This window comes from Coloeus monedula, assembly GCF_965178545.1.
Source record: "Coloeus monedula genome assembly, chromosome: Z".
Lineage (NCBI taxonomy): Eukaryota > Metazoa > Chordata > Aves > Passeriformes > Corvidae > Coloeus > Coloeus monedula.
The window spans coordinates 27948724-27967122 of record NC_138822.1 but is presented as its reverse complement, the minus strand read 5'-3'; positions in this window follow the sequence as shown (position 1 = coordinate 27967122).

Genomic DNA, 18399 nt, shown 5'->3' with positions numbered 1-18399 from the left:
TTATGAATTCTTCATCTTACTGCATTGCAAAAGCCTGAGATGGGCACTTTATTCTTTTTCACTCATTATTACACATGAATAAAGTTCTGGACCCACCTTGTCTTTTGGGTTAGGATAAAGGAAGAAATTTTTGTGAAGTAAAAAGTCAAATATATTTATACTAGAAATATTCTCATTTTTGTGGAAACCCACAGGCTTTTAGACAAAGGATTTTGAATGAAGAGATTGTGTCCAAAGAAAGTTCGCAGCCAGTTTTTCACACCACACAGCTTGGTCACTGTTCTGTTACTAAGAGCTCATGTGGTTATCTACACTTGTTTCCTTCAATTCCACACTTAAAAAGCCCCCGAAAAAACCTCTTGTACAGCAAAAACCTGATTTGACCATGTCTTTTTGAAGTTTCCACCAGCTTTTTCCCTTCAAAACATTTTGTTCTGCCTTCCCCTTCCTTTTAAATCACTACATTTTGTGATCCTGCCTACATCCAGACCCTAATCCCTTCTTGCATCACCCTACTGCTTTTATTTGTTCAGGCTTTTCTTAGTATTTCCTTTGCCTAAAACTAGGTGCTTTCATTTAATGCCTTTATACCATTTATCCTATGCCTACACTGAATTTGAAGGTGTAATTGATGTGCAGGGAGGCATGGTCATGCAAGCCTTAATCTACCTGATTCTGTTATGAGATTTTTCCCTTCAGTGCAAACCTGTCTGTAACTTGAGTAACCTGCTCAAGATGTGAGTCTCTTCACCTTGAAATCTACTTCTCCCCTACACTGCTCCAAAATTGCCTGGTTTAGTGCTAGCACAGATATATATCCTAAAGTGTACCAGTCATCTTAATTCTGGCAGCATAGATCCATTTATAGTGAATTTTTAGCCTAGAGCAATATGTGCCTTATTTCTTTGGAACGGTTGTGTTCCTCTCCCAGGGAAGAATTTGTCTCTGTGTGCTACTTCCACTGGGTTCCAGACTATGGTTTCTTTGGCTAAGATTTCTTCCAATTCATATACACACTTACTGAAAGTGCCTCATGTCATTTGCTGTCAAAAATAAGGTTTATTTCTATTCTGAAAAGAAATCAGATAATACACACTGCTCACTGTTGTCCCATGTTTCTGAGATTCAAAACATTTGGTAGCTGAAGACATAGGTGTGAACTTAACCACTTTGCTGCTGATGATCTTTGCTGTGATGAGTTCTGCTGACAGCAAGTTGTGCTCCACCTTCTCCCTGTAATCGGTGTGGTCTAGGGTGTGGGGATATTTTCACACAGAAAAGTGAAACAATAAATCTAAATAAATTTTTATTTTCTTTACTATGGAGGATGATTTCCCAATGCAATGCGAAGTCTGTGAGACTAAGATTATGGCCTTTTAAAATTTCTATTAAGCAAGTTATCCAGTACTATATTTGGACTTTTCTCCACCATATAACTCATATTCCCAAGGGCTCCAGCTCCTCCCAAGTGTCTTGTATCCTTTCTGATATTTTAAATGATAATATTTGCAATAAAAGACATACCATGGACTAGGAAGGATTTTCAGAGATGGAAATAAGGCTTCCAATGAAGTAGATGGGAACCACTTACATATTTAATGTTTTTGTAGTCATTGATTTTAGGAATCCTTGTCAGCCTGTAAAGATGGAAGAACAAAGAGCAACAAGCCCTTTCCATTTTCTCTAGGGGAGTAAATAGAGAAGGGTAAGAGTGCCAGTCTCCAAGACCTCTGCTGGCAATAATAGTTTGAGATATTTGTTCCATTTCAGGTAGTGCTTGCTTCCCATATAGACTGAAAGCCTTATGTATTTAGAGAGCTTCTCCTGCACTGAAGATGCCTCTTTTCTGTTGCTTCCCTCACACACAGACAAATGGTTTGCAGTTTCAAGCAGCAGTTTTGATATTACTGAAAAGCCCCTAAACTCCCTTTGGAGTCACCTGTTGATAACTGAAATTGTTCTTCCTGGTGTTGTTCCTGACCATTGCTGCTTCCTCAAGTAACTTCTTCAGCTTCTTTTATTTTGTGGCAAGGTTTTCATTTAGTGTTCACAGTCCAGAGGAGCATTCTCAGGTCACTGTGCTGAGCAGATAGATTAGGCACACTTATTACAAAGCGTATTACTCCAAGGGATATTTGCTGGAGCAAAAGTATTACCAATGGCAACAACTGTACTCCCTGTTACTCCCAGGCTTTCTTCTTTCGGGGAGATTTTTGTCCTTTGTGTGCTTTGCTTTATAGACTTAGTTGTGCAATACCCAGGCCTGTTTTGTACATCAGTGCCTAGCTTAAAATAATTTAATAATTTAATAACCTGTTTCAGGCTTTTATGGAGAATTTGACTGTGGAGTTACTGGGTTTTCACAATTTTGTGCATTTTATGCAAGCCCTTGCAAACTCTTTCAAAATGATATCATTAAATTTCTTGCAAAATTTATACACAAGCTGAGCTTTGTCTTGGCTCCAGTATCCTCCTGAGCAGTTGTTAGAGCTCTGCCTTTCTAAATTAGGTTCATTTGCATGAGATATTTCAGATTTATTTATTTATTTAAATCATTCTTATTGCTCTGGACTGATGCTCACATTTTATATACTTCATTCTGGTCTGGACTATTTCTGATGCAGGCCAAATTTCTTTGTCAAAAATCAGGGTGAGATTTTTGGGTTTTTCTTTCAGTTCCTTTCCCCTCCCCCAGTTCTCTTGTTCCACACCTAATCAAAGTCAGGTCCTCTTTATAGATTATTGATCATCTTTTAATTCTTAAATAAAGTCACTGGCTTTTTGAAGTCTCATTATTTTTAAATACAACACCCCCAAAGGCTTTACTGTTACATTAAATTAAAGAGTACTCCTTGAACTAGTGTTGTGTATCAGAGTTAGCCATTTGGTAGAAATATGATTAATAATAGAAATATTTTTCGATTCTTGCAGATACAGAATGCATCACCAGTAATACTTTTCCATCCTCCCTATCTCCATACGTTCTATGGCTATTGAGCTCTTCAGCTTTTTGTTCTGGCTCTATTTCATCGCCCTGTGGGATTCAGCAGCTGCCCAGTGTTTCTAGTATTTTATCCTCTGTGGGCTAATCTTCATGACTGAAACCAGGATGAAAATTTCTGCACTCAAACCACACAATTGTGGATGCAGCCAGTTCCTTGCTTCAAATTCTTTAACTTTGAAGTGGGTCGTGAAGAGCAAGCTACCATCTTCAGGCAGGGATATCAGCTGGTGCTACACCTATCTCAGTGCTGTGCACTTAAAGGTTCAGAAATCTCCCAGGGTTCTTCCCTGCTGGGTGCAGCATAGAAGGATCTCACCTGGGACATCAGCAACCCACATCAGTTCATTCATAAGGAAAAAATGTGTCCAACATACTTCCCTGCAGAGGATGGTCTCTTTGGTCTCTTGTACATTGTTTTTGGATACACAGTAAAAACTAACATCTTTTAAAAAAAAAACCTCATTAAACAACCATGATTAAATGAAAATGAATACAAATTGCCTGCTTCTTTCTAGACTGGAAGCTGGTAGGTAGAAAAACAATTAACACATTATCTATATTGCTGAATCAGCACAAAGAAATACTGTTCCTCTTTCAAGAATGCTTTTTGATTGTATTTCTGTGTTTCAAATACTTGTGGAAATACAAAAAAGATAGCTTTCTTCTCTCAAATGAGTAATTTCATTAACAAAGATCCAGGGAATATTATCTCCTAAATAAGCTATGAAACAAGTTTGCCTGTAAATTCCGAATTACCACTTAAATGTCAAGTCTAAATCAGTGAAATTTGATTGAGTATACCACAATATCTTTTTAAATCATACTTAAATTGGGGCTTAGAGAGCCACCGACTCACTCTGCTAGGGGAATTCCTTTACAAAAGATAAGAAAAATTAGGTCACATGTTCTTATCAGGCAATAAATCTGATCTTATAAAATATCTGTGAGAAGTGCCTACATTTTTGTTCCAGAACATTTCTCTGTAAGAATCTTTTTTTTTTTTTTTGTGCAAGCATATTGTTTAATGTAAAGTGTGTCTGCTTTAAAAATAAATTTTTTACCTTCTTGCACAAAATATTGGTAAATTTTTGAAGAGTTAGGATTCTGATTTTAAAATTAGTTTCTATGAATTGGAGCAGAACATAAACTGATTTTCTGTTTAAATCTTAGAAGAAATAGCTCTTAATAAAAAATGATCACTCTTTATGTAAGATAAGATGCAACCAGCCTCCTACACATTCCTCCTACAAAATGTTGAGTTTAGATTTTGCCACTAGCTTGCACTCTAATTTGAAGACTTCCATCTATGCACAGAAGAATCCCCCAGTTTTGAGGGCACTATTTTCAGCACAAACTGCACAACTACCAGCCAAAGCTGAGAAGGTTCTGGCATGGTTTTGCTTATAACTACACCTCTATGTGTTTATACACATGTGCATAGAAGGAAATAGTTTTTTGTGTTTAGTGTTTTACATAAAGCCATTCATTATTCCATGAATTTCAGTCTGGGGCTCGCAGTCCTTTATTAAATGATTGACAAATATTTGAATGGTATTGAACAGAAACCTTAATATAAAGACTAATCTGTTTCCGTTCTCATATGACTTTAATTTACAAAATTCCCTTCTTCAAATAGTCTCCATGAATTCATTGTTTAATGTATAACCAGTTTTGAACATGTTCTTCTCCTCCTAATGGGAGAATGAAAGTTAATTTTTGTGTTTATGTTGTACATTTATCAAATGGTGATATTTTCAAAACCTGTACGGCACATTCTCCTCAGAAACACGCAAAAGTCAGTTTTATTTATAAGCATGCAGACTTCTACCCTGTTTCCTGTGAATAGAAAAACCCCAAACAAACATCTCCATCAATACAAGATTTTTTCCTCCTAGCTGTAGGAATTATGTTCCCATGTGTTGCATTAAAGTAGGTTAAAACATATCACTTAGGTTGGAAGGTCTAAGCTTCTGGCAAAAAGGGATAGAAAACCAGAAACAAAAGGATTCTTTTTCTGTAGAAGGCACACAGAAAGAATAGATGTAAAGGTCTGTGATCTGTTTATTTGCTACAGGAGTTATATTTTAAGCAAGTAGCACAGTATCTTTGCCGTGCAATTACTTGAAATGTGTCTGAACTTCACTTCAAGGCCTTTTGGGAATACATGACAAAATCGTCCTTTGTTAGTGCCCTAGTTCAAGATCAAGATTTCCAAGGGAATTTTGCTCTATAAAGCACAGGTGAGAACGATGGAGTCATTCAGAATATACTTGCAACTTTTGTATATAACTTCCACTGACTTTCAACAAATCTTTAGTTAAAGGTTTACCAAACATAAAAATCATATTTAATATGCTGGAGTTGTAAAGTGAAATGAAGGGATAAAGGTGAAAACACTCATATAAACAGTATCAAGTCCTTGTTACAAAATCACAGGGGCTGCAGGTTCTCATCTACAGACAGATATAGGTTGCTGACCATACGTAGAGCTATAACATAGCTGCTAAGACAGTGACTAAGAAATACCATAAATTCAGGCTATTGCACCAATTTTGAAAGGATTTTTTCCTTCCAGACGTGCCCAATCCAAATCCCTCCAAGCCTACCAGGATCACTTCAGTCACTCATACTATGTTTTTTTCATGTGCCTATGTCATGGGTTTGTTTCACTGGATGAGGTGGAGATGGAATCTGCCTCTCTCTCCTGTGCCAGCTTTGTTTTGTGCCCCAAGACATTGCAGAGGTCATGTGCCAGCAGGAGGATGGAAGATATTCAATTCTGTTCACTCAAGTTCATGCACAGAATTATTCTAATGTTCTGAGCACTGGGCTTTTGATGTCCCAATCCCTAATCTTGACTACTTTGTGTTAAGTAGGTAATTTCATTAACTATAATGAACTATATTTTGTGAATTTCCTCTCATTTGAGGAATAGAGGGGTGGCTTTTTTCCTCTTTTTTCTTTTGCTTTACTAGTGAAGATTTTTGGCAATTACTAATGGGTTATATTAAGTTTAGTTAAATCCCTTGACATGTATGCTCAAGCATATAGCAATCTTGTGTCTTAACGTACTACAAAGAAGCTTTTCTCATAATTTGGGTACAGAAAAATAAATACCAGAGTATAAACACCTATAATAGATGAAATTAAACAGCCTGAAAGTACACAATATTAGTGAGCACTGGGAATTAATATATGAACTTAAAAAAAATGGTTGAGGAACTGCCTGAAAGGGAGATGGCAAGGAGCTCTGATGAAAGAAGAGCTAGTGTTCTGGAGACAGGCAATTAGGGAATTTTTCAAGTATTTAAACTGATAGCATTTAAATATTTTCATCCATGACCTTGGCAAACAGAGTAGGACTATGCTGTTGCAATGTGCCAATGCCATGTATTCCATGTTTTATCAGGTCATGGCTATGTTCCAACTAAAATATATAAAAGGCCATATGGATTTCTTTTCCTTGCATGATAATCTGCTACTGCCAAAATAGGTTGGCTTTTGGCCCACTCTACACCACTGTTCTTCCCAAGCATGCAGAAAGAGAGCAGGACACAAACCTGTTTTGGGAAGACTGAGTGAATATCCTGGGAAGGCTAGAGCATCTTCCCTATAATTAGTGCAGCTAATGGGGCTCTTGCTGTCCTCATCTTAACATGACCAGGTGTCTGTATCACATAAATAAGCTCAGTTACTTAATTATTATTGGTTGCATACCAGACACACCAGTTAAGGAATGGGAGCATGCATGGATTCAGGACATGTGGGTTTAAAGGGCATGGGAGTCCTAATTTATGACCGACAGATGGGCTAGGGGAAGATGCTCATGTCAAGGCAAAGGAAGAAATCCTGTATTAGTCTAAACTGCCTCTGTTCCCAAAAGTTAAATAAGGTAAGCTACCTAGTAAGACTTAGGGAGGTCTCTGAGGACCCAGGAAAAACATATTGCTATTTTTTCAGATGATGGTTTTCAATTTTCCAAGTTTAAAATTATGAATAGTCAGAAACTGGAGGGGGAAAAAAAATGGTCATTCCTTCTTTCAGGATTTAAAAATAACCACATATGTTTTTTCCTCTGCATTTTTAGGTATTTCATTTTCTTTACACCAAAGATGCAGAAGCATCTAGAATAATATCTCTGCTCTGAAAACTATTGTTTGTACTTATTCCAAACTTCAGTGGGCAGCTGGGTGAGGTTGACTGACATGATGCACAATGTGGTTACTCTACACTACTTCTCTTCTGCTTATTTATAATTTTTTATCCATGTATCTGAACTGCACCTATTTTCTTGCAACCACCATTTTGGTAGATTCTTGCCTGAGAATTATTTTGCATAATTCTACGTAAAGGAGTGCTATTGATAAGAATAGTCGTAAGTGGTCTGGGGAAAGAAATAAATGATTTGCATATTGTGTAAACAACTTTGCACAATAATTGATCAGATTAGTCAGATTTGGACTGTATGTAGTGTAACAAACAGTGAACAATATATTATTTTTAAAAAGAGTAATAGCACAGGACCACTATTAAATAATCCTTACCTAACTTTACTCTCCTGACTTCCAAAAGCATAAGGCTCAGGGATTTCCAGATCTGTGGGTTTGCTCAGGCTCTTGTTTTTAACAGCCAGCAGATTCCTTTCTGAATTTTTCTGACATCTTTGTGAAGCTATTTCTTCTTTTTGTTGTTGTTGTTGATGAGTCTCAGCTTTTTACTCTTTCCTCATATGGAAGCCATTCTAATCTTCCCTGTTCTGCATCCATTATTTTTTCCTACTTCTACTATAATATTTTAAAGATGAAATAAGAAGAACTACTGACAATATTCAGTAGGAAGACATACTGTTGATTTGTGCAAATTCTCAAGAATATTTTCTGGTATGTTTGGTGTGGTTTGTTTTTTTTTGCCTTGTCTCTCCTAAGAATAAAGTCCAATGCTGTGATTTTCTTATTTGCCACTGACCACTGAATCTGACATTTTTCAGAGACATGCACAATTTTTTTTAATGATAGCTACTTTATAGCCCATAATTTTGTATATGTATAAAACTTTCCATATTCTGAAATTCATTTCCCAGTCCATTTGTCCTGTATCTTGTATATGTATTTCAATGCCTAATCCTGAAAAGTATGTTTGGTGCCAAAAGAATATAAACCCATAAAAAAGAAAGAAAAAACTTCAGTAGATGTACATGTCCAGAATTAGACATGTTTCTGATTAAAGGCATTTACATGTCAATAGAGAAGATATATTTGAGGGGAGATACTGAAGCATCAAGTCTACTAAAATTGTTGAAACCTTAATTAAAGCCTGGACAAAGTATTACAGCAAATGCCAGAATTATTTCACAGAAGAGACTCTAGTCTCAAAGACATCCAAAGACTATGGAAACATCAATAGGATTTTAATCTTCATGCAGGCCTGAAGCTACTGAAAGCCAAGAACATTCAAATCAGAAGGATTTGATACCAGAGGAATAACAAGAAATCAGAAAAATGAGGGAAAGGTGTCTTCCTTTTCAAGACAATCCAGAGAACTTCTTATACCAGAAGAGCTAGTTGAAATAAAAATCTTTCAAAAAAATTACAGTCAGAAGAGATCAATTCCATCAAACTTTAATCTGCTTGCAGGGAAATAAGTGTACCATCATAAAAACCACTTGCTTTGCAGTCTCTCTGTTGGTCAGGTGATTCAAATGTTGATATGAATTATGCAGGAAGCCTTCAGGAAAATTAATGTATGTTTCATATGATAAAAAAGGTGTTACCCTTTCCCTTCTTTCAGATCTTTTCCTAAGACTAATTACTAGCTAGATGCCCCAAAAAACATTAGCAGATATGTTTTGCTAGGTTACAGATCAATCATAGACAAGTGCTATTGCTTGTTTATGATTCTAAAAGGATGAACTTGGAAAAAAACAGTCATGAATCTAGCAGAAAGAAAACTGCCCTGTAATAATTTCTGAATATGATTAATTTGGTACCAGGGTCCTTTCTTTTTGAACATAGAAATCTTGTCTAATGAGAAATAGACACAGAGTTTGAAAGAAACAGGAGAAAAAGAAAAGGAAAAAGAAATAAAAATAACTTCTTCCCATGTCATTAGAAATAAACAATTAAGAGGAAATCTTATGAAAGGATGAGGGGGGTGATAAAATAGAACAGAAAGGCTACTGTAATCCTTTTTTGTTTTCTAAAGGAGAAATTAACTGCTGTTGATAACTTTTATAGTAGACTAGACAAATGCATAGACACCTCTTGGAGGATCTGAAGTGGTAAGACTTCCAGGGAATAGGAGGATAGATGTATATACAACAGTCTCTGTGCTTTGTCCTTACTGTTAAAGTAAGCCAAATCTTGTTTTGTACCTGTTTATATATATTTGTGTTGTGGGTACAAGTGTACCGATACTGTAGAGTAGTTTTACACTCTCATCCTGGAGCAATCCAAGCCTCCTACTCTTATTTCCAATGTATACAGAACTATAAATGGGTAGATTTCCCACTAACTTCCTCTCAGTCCAAGAATCTGGAGTTGGGAAGAAAGACAGAAGGTAAGTTATGAATGTACATATTGTAAACATCTTTAAAGAGAGACCAGCCATTCTCATTCTTTTCTTGCTTTGAGTGGTCATCTCTGGGTGTACTCACATCAGGGAAGATCCCAAAATCTCCTTGGCAGAGCCAGGATTTACTGGTGTTAGACCACTTTTGTTAGAAGTTATGGATTGCTCTCAGTCTCCCAAAAAATTGATATTGGGGGATTTTTTGTGGCAAAAGACAGGCACTTGTTGATGCTATCTAGCATATCTTCAAAAGCTTGATCTTATTGTTGATCTGATCTATAACAACAGGCTGGTGGCAAGTATAAAACTGTGGAGAAAAAAAAGAACTACTAAGAAATAGCACTTAAAAATTAGGAAAACCTGAAGAAAGCAAAAAAAGTATGGCATCAATTGAAGTACTGGTGATAAGAGTGAGTTTCAAGCAAATATCTAAGGACAACTAAAGGATGTCACAGTGCAAGGGGACAGTTTTTAATTATGCATACTCTGTAGAAAAAAGCAGACCAGCCATCTAGGCAGCTGATACCAGGCTGATACGTAGCAGCTCACTTTTGGGTGTTAATCATGTCCCCAACAAGTCAAAATCAACTGTGTTCAGTAGCAGCTCAGAGAAAACCACTTGAAGCAATCATCCACATTTTAGTGTAGTAGAGAATTAATTTTTCATCGCAACTCAAGCAGATTATCAGATGTAATGACAAAGGTAAGTGATGGGCACTGGCCCCTTCTAGGTGGATCTGCCCTTTGGCACCAGAAATTAGACATATTCTGTCACTTTTCCCTATGGCAGAAAAACCCTTCTCACCAGTCTAGTAGAAGGTAAATAAAAATTATTCATTATATTTATCTTAATATCCCATCATCAGATTCTGTCATTGTCTCAGACTCAGACATTCAAGAACCTGTAACACAAACATTCCACCTAATTTGGATAGCTGGTAAACAGGTGCAAATCTCAGCAATCCATGTCACCTCAGCTAAAATGATAGTAAATATAATTTACTAATATATATAATACAAGGCATACTTGGGCTGCTGAAGAGGACACTCTTGTTGTAAATACCTACAGATATAATACATTTATAAATTTATTTTAGCTTACATTGATTTTCTATAATATATCCTCCTTACTCTATTCCTCCATCACCATCCTGCTGACCAGCACAAACTGTCATAGAACGGAGTTTTCAATAATATATCAATATTGAATAAAAAATGTTTCTGGGAGCCATACAACTGGCTGTTATTTCCAGCCCTGCTCATGTAATTTTTGTATTTCATTGCTTTCAACAGCTGCAAGACAAAATGAAGTGGGGACATCCTGACATTTTTCACATTTTTAAATTTTATATATTTTGAAACTTCAATCCCAGGAAAATATTCATGAGACAAGTATCTCTTTTGCATGCTTATCTAAATGTAGTAAAATTTGCAAATTTGGATCTCTGACCCAGCCATTTGAGCCAGAATGCCTCCCACAGTTGTGCTACATGTGCATATTTGTTTGTTATATTACCCCCTTTCCCCTGAAACCATAAAGCAATCCTGTGTATTCCCAGCTAAGGAACAGATGTGATTTGTCATCTACAACAGGCAATATTCTAACTTGAACTGACAAAAAAATTAAAGCTCCGCTGTTTAACAGCTTAGTATTAATAGATATTAATTACAAGGGAAATAAGAAAAAAAAATACCAAGGTTTGCAATAGATGTCAATACACATCTGGTTCTGCAAAGCCAGAAGCTGCCCTGTCTTGGAAAGTAGGATATTCCAAGAATGAGAAGAGTCAATTGAATCTGCAAAATCATCGGTGCTTTCCAAGTTCTGTATAGTTGCTTTCCGGTACCAGACAAGCTAACAGAAGTGTTAGAACATGGTATACTGGAATAGGGGTGGTATTTTATTGATGTATAGAGGAGGAACCTTGAAATTCACAGTCAAACATCCTTTCTCCTGACACTAGTGGCTCACTGGAAACCAACTTCCTCTAAGTGTGGTATTTCTGTCACCTTGCTTATCTTAATGTAAATCAATAACTGTATAAGAATGTTTATTAGATAATTATTACTACTTGCATCAAAAATGAATTCTTCATAAAATATAAAAATGTATTCTGCATCTAATGTATAACAGAAAGATATTGTTTCTTGCTAAAAAAATTTTTTTTTGAAAACCCTAAATCAGTTTTATAGTGTGATTTCCTTTGGTATTCATAAAGGAGATTAGCAGAATTAGACTTACAGTAAAGCACACAGAAAAGCAGAAGAAATAGTGAGAATTAAGTTTATGAGACAGCTAAACTGAATTGTAGGGTTTTACGGTTTACTTACCCCTACAGCCCTTAAAGTTAAGAGTGTCCACATGTGAATCCCTAGAAATTCCATCAGGTATCTTGAGAGGAAATTAAATACTATATATCTGTTTCAAGATCAGTTCAGACAATCTTGTCAGTCTTCAGCTAGAGAATACTAAAATCACAAAGGATTGGTTGAAATAGGTGAACATTTACAATTTATACTTATTACTGACTGATGTGAATATCAAACTGGAAAGTGACCTGAAGCTTTTCACAAAAAACCCCGAACCACAGAGTGTACACTCTTTAGGGTAAGGAAAAGCAGTCATATTCTCCCCAGACCGCTTCCATAATGACCCAACCCCACAGTGCAACCTCCAGCAGATCTGCCAGTGTCAGCACACAAGTTTTACACTGCTTGAAAAGACAGCAATGGAGGCTGCATCATCTTGAAAGACTGGGATTCTGTAAGAGAAAACAAATCTAAACTTAGGAGAAAGAAAACCTTCATGTTAAAGAGCAATGGTGTCAGCCTCTCATTTCTTTGAGAGGCAGCATGTTCCATTCCACAGTTTATGACAGATTACATCAGACTTAATTTTGGAGAGAAAAATACAACTAGCCATCCCAACATACCATTTTTACAACACAGGAAATGACAGAGTGGTTTGCAGGACACTGAATGGATGTGCCAAATGCTCCCAGCTTTCTTTGAACCAGAACTGACCCATTATAATGCAAGTAATGCAAGTGGCTATGATCATAATGCACAGGGCCTTTCTGGCTTTATTATAAGCTATAGGTTTTAGCTATATTTTTCCATCTAGGCAATCAGATACAGCAATACAAAATAGATTTGTAAGCCAGATTCTTCTGTTTCTCTTGGAAGTGAAGAGAAGGTTAATGGCATTGTTTTTACACTACATATGCTCCCTGTGAATCCAGTGTCTCATGGCGCTAGCTGCAAGAACAGATTATTAAACTCTCAAAAAATTTCTTGGATAATTTATACCTAAACTACATGAAAAATTTTTACGTAGATGGTTTAACTTGTAAAATTTTCTTATGCAAATTTTGGCAATGGATAATAAAACGTTGGATATTAGTCTTTGTATGCTAGTAGAATAATTGTTAACAGACAAGATGTGGATGTGGTCCAAAACTGCGAGAATTCCCATTATTTGCTACTGAAAGGTCAGTAATGGTGTTACATGTACTGAATGCTACTATTGAGAAGACTCAGAGACTTCTGCCAGTAAAATGTTACACTACTCGATAAAAGGTAGAGGACTCTGAAATAAAAAACTCTTAAGACAATGAAGAAGAAATGGTGACACTTTCTCTCCTAAACTCACAATTGTATTTACAGCCTTGTAGTAAACAACATGGAAATAATTGGAGACCTTTTTTTCAGATGCAGTGATGATGCACTAGAAGATTGCTTATGCAGATAAACAGAGATATTTAAATAGTGAACAATGGAGAAAATTAGCTGGAATAGCAAATTTCTCTGTTGTCTGAAGTGACAGGACGCTGAATTTAGAGCTTCAGGAATGTAAATGGCATTTTATTTTGGCCCACTTGCTTCATCGTGTCCAAAATTACAGTGAAAACTGTATCAAAATTCACACCTCCTCTTCTGAACAGTATTATACAAAAGCAGAGATGCATAGTCAGACAAGCTTGGCCATGTGTAGGTCTACTTAAAGAAATCCTGCATTCATAACTTTCCCTCAATTGTATTTGAAGCCATACTTACAATCACACGTGTTTTCTTATCTTGTTTGTTGTTAGTCTTCTATTAGCCTTATCATATCTTTCTTCATGTAAGGAACTTGGAGCAAGCTGAGCATCAGGCTTGGAGAAAGAAAGCAAGCCCTTCCAAGCACAAAACACAGACTAAAGCCATTGTCATGGCAACAGGAATGAGATATGAATGCTCCTGTTGCCTATATTCTAGTACATCGGTAAAGATAATATAAGTTTAAACTGGAGGTGCAATACTACTTGGTTCCACCTCTAAATTATAGATTAATTCATATACATTTCAAGGGAAAAAATATTTAGACTTATTTGTGCACTAATCAATCTAAAGATTGTATAATTTTCAAGAATGTGAAACAGTGTGGAGGTATAATATAAAAATCAATATTTATTTTTTTTCAAATAAAACACCATGAACAGTTTTCTCACAATATTTTATGTTGAGAAAATACTCTATTTTCCAGAGTCTGTCCTAAATAAAATTATTTCCTGAAATTCAAAGTATAAACCAAAAATACATTCTGTTGCACCCTACAGTATGCACACCTGTAAATTGAAATAAGATCATTGTAGTCACTAAATCTATAGGTACATTATTTGTAACTGTGTTTTTTCCCTTTCTTACTTTAAAAGAGGATTAAATACATTTGAAAAGGCTTTCAGAAGAGCACAGATCCAGTGGTCTTGTACTATAATCAATATTTGCAGAGCGCATGAACGTTGTCCTTACTTGTACACCTGTGCATCATCTGGGAAAACAACCTGTGTAAACACATGTATTAGAATTCTTATACATAGTCTTCTGGCATTGATCTTACAGCTTTCCCTGACACTGAATTGTTATACCACAACCTCCCAAAATATATATTTTTGAATTTGTCTTTACATCCTGTTATACTTTTTTAAAATTTAAATTATTTTTTTAGACATCCTTTTGGCTCCAAGACTGCTGTGTCCAATCTGTTTGATCTCTTGATGAGAGATCATATTCCAGTACTAAAGCTGAGCCCCAGACGACTAATCTCCATATAAGCACCTTGGAAAGGGCTGTGCAGGGAGTGTTTCAGTGAACCTAGGATCAGAATTCTCTGAGTCACTCTGAAGACCTATTTGCTCCCCTTGAATGCAGAAAAACAAAAGTAAAAGCCTCCTGTGGCTACAGTTTCCCTTTCCACACTGGTCTTCATGGTTGCTGTCATCGAGTATCCATCCTCCCGAATGAGAATACTGAATGGTTTTAATATTTCTGCTTTTTTGACAAAGCCTGCCACAAACACATCCAAATGCGTCTTCTGCTTTATGCACCAGTCCTTTCTATTACAGAGAGACACATTCAAGGTCTCAGTTCTAATTTTCAAAATTCCAGTGACTTCAAAAAATTTATCTAAATAAATTACTGCATGGGAATATGATGGTATTAAGAAACTTACAATTTCAATCAAGATGAAACATTCAGACACCTGATGGAGACTAAACCAAGCTCCTTCTGGTTTTAACTACCAATCTAAGCCATCACCCAAAGTAAAACAGTAGGAAGATTTTTTTTTTTTTTTTTTTTTTTTTAAATCTCTTTTTTCTGTCTTTTCTGTCTGAATTCACAGGTACAGATTTTTGGCTTTCGGTAGCATTGCCCTTATGTTGAAAAACTGTTTAATCAGACTTAAATTGAAGACATTTCGATAAACCTTTGAGATCTACATTTAATTTAGACACTGTTTTGCTACCTGGATGAGAACAGTTAAGGTTTTTTATCTCCCATTTTCAGATAGGAGCTTGTATCTGTTGCCGTTCTCAGAGTGAAACAAATAAATCTTTTTGTAAAGGGCTTCTCCATTTGGCTTGCCAGAAGTCAGAGTCACATTTTCTCTTCTCAAACGGGAACCATTACCAGTTTGCGTTGGTGGGACCTGCGCACTGTTCCAATGACAGAAATCCACATGTGCTTTCCAAGACCTCTAAACAAGAGTTTTGTAGGGCTGTCTGATGCTGCCCAGCTATGAGAAATGTTGTTGTTTGTCAGCCAGAGTGATACTGGCTGTTTTTAGGTAAGCAGATGCTGTAAACTGATCTCATCTTTATATGAATATCTCGCAAAAGCCATCATGCCAATCCCCACTGTTCCCTCCATAATGGTAGAAGACTGAATGTTTCTTAAAATAGTATGAATTTTTAGATTCTAAATATTTTACCTTGCCGAAGAACTGTAGGTTCATATTTCTCCTTTGATCTCTAATAGATGTGAAAATTCACTATAAACTTGCTTTATTCTTGCTAAGTTTCAGTCCACTTACACAATTCCAAGTCACAGTTATGATGACACCACTGTACTTTGGTGTTCTCCAGTGACCTAGCCTTGGCTACATGCTCTCTCAGTCCCATTATTTGCACATGTCCCACTGCCAAATTTCCCTTTTCCCTAGTTTAATTCTGTCTTGCCTTTACTGAAGTTTTTAGAACTGTAGAATATCCAACAATTTACAATAATGAAATAATCTTAAAAAATTCCTCTGCCTGTGATGAGCAGTGGAGCTATGCTCTGATCATCATCTGTTGTTTCTCTCCCCTGTCAAATACTTTACTTTTGACATTCAAGCATTCTCTATGTGATCAGGAACAATTTATTATGGATTTGAAAGTGAACTGTATTTCTAGAATAGATCCTTTCCTGTTGATTTTCCAATTCCATAAATCCACTTAGTTGTCTCTTTTCCTTAAAAATAATCAGCTATCTTTGAGTGCAAAGCATCCTACCCCCTTTTACCATCAGTAGAAATTTAAATATTTATATTTCTCCTAATCATTGGAGCATAGACATAGATCTCCTAGCGCAAAGCAAACCTTTTCTCGGGAAATGTGTTGCTGTTTTCCAAAGTAATTCAACAAAGACTGAATTAAAAATTAATACAGCAGAATTTCAGATTTGCTGATTAGCAAGTGTTTACTTGTCCATTGGATTGAACCAAAGAACTCTGCACTAACTGCAGACTTTCTCCCACAGTAACTGCAATACACACAGTAGGGAAAATTACTATGTACTTGATCCTCTCAATAAGTTCTTAAAGTAAGTTCTCTGTTCCTAAACCTATGTCCAGTATGAAAGACAGAATAGGTAGATGAGTATATGAACAGCCACTGTAGTTTTTCCAACCTTGACCACTAGAATATACATTGGTGTTTCTCTTCTAATCCATAAAGTTCTTCTGGAAAACTGGCAAATCCGTAAGCAGATGATGTGTAATTGAAGCAAAGTCCAAGAAAACTCCTTTCATTATGGCTGTCTGGGAAATTGTCTTCTAGGGCTGTCTGCTTTCTCACTTCTCTTTCTGTCCATGGAGATTTCTTTGTTTATTGCCTGGCTATAAAAAATTAATTTTAAAAAATATTCACATTTCTTCTCATTTGATCATACTGACAACCTTGTGTTTTCACAGGTCAACTAAAACTGTATTGATTCTTATTCAGACTGCAACACATACCAAGACAACATCTTTCAGCGAACAAGAAAGAGCCTTCAAACCTGGTTTGAAGCATCATTTAAGACAAGAGAAATCACTTTTTACTATCACAGCTCTGTCATTACCACAAAAATGTTTTCACTTTGCTCTCTGGATTAGTTTCCATTTACCAGTACCTACTTTTAAAGCCAAATGTAGAACACAAAATTACACCAAACACTGATGCCAAGTTACTGTGCATCAATGCCAATTGTTAAAAATTCTTTTAATCTCAGTTTTTGACTTGATCCATATGTAAGGCAGCATTAAATTAGTGATTGCTCTCACTTTTAGAGGAACTGTAAACTCGCACCCTGACCACCCACAGTTCCACACCTCCCATCACAACACAGCCAGCACCCTTTCAACCCTGTTCTTCAGTGACCTGCATATCCAAAATAGAGCCTGTCACCACAGTCACAAGGCTTTGGGCACATAATGCTTTAGGCAGTACCACTGTGAAAACACTGTGACTAGAAAGCCCAATTAAACTTGTATTTTTATCACAGTTTGCAATAGAAAATGGAACTGGAATTCTATAGGCATCATGTTGCCAAATTTTAAAAATCATGACAGAGATGACATGGCATTCTCAGAGTCTAGATATGTGTTGGGGGTGGTGAGATGTGGGCTTGCTTGGTGTTTTTAATTTTTTAATTGAAACATGGGAAAATTACAAGGACTGCTGTAAGATTCCACACAGATTTTGATAAAGCCCTGTGGAAAGAGATCTCAGTGCGTCTTCTTTTCTTTAGCTACTGATGTTTACTTAGGTGGTGCTTAGGCCTCTACCAAAATCTTGCTAGGTTAGTGAAACACAGACATTTTATTTCTTGGATTTAGAAGAATTCTCTTGAATCCTATCTTGGAAAAGCTGTTTTGTTCTCCCCAGTTAAATGTATATCATCATCAAGGAATGCTTTTCTGCATCAAGGACAGAACACTTTTCCTTCTTGACTAGCACTTAACTTGATTCATTGTTTCATATATATTAAAACCAAAATATCCTATTATCTGGGTAAGAGTTATCAAAAACACTTAGAAAATTTACAGAGATCCATTTCTGATCCACATCTGCAGGAGCTTTAATAGCTACAACTTTCCAAACTATAGGTTTCCATTTTCAGCTACACCTCATGTGTTCTCTCTCAAAAGCTACTAAGAGTTGCTAATCATGTTTTGCATAGACTGTATCTTTAAAAATGAACTTCCACAAACTCAAATTGTAAGGTACCTTCCCTATCAGCAATTACACATTGATTAGCTATATTAA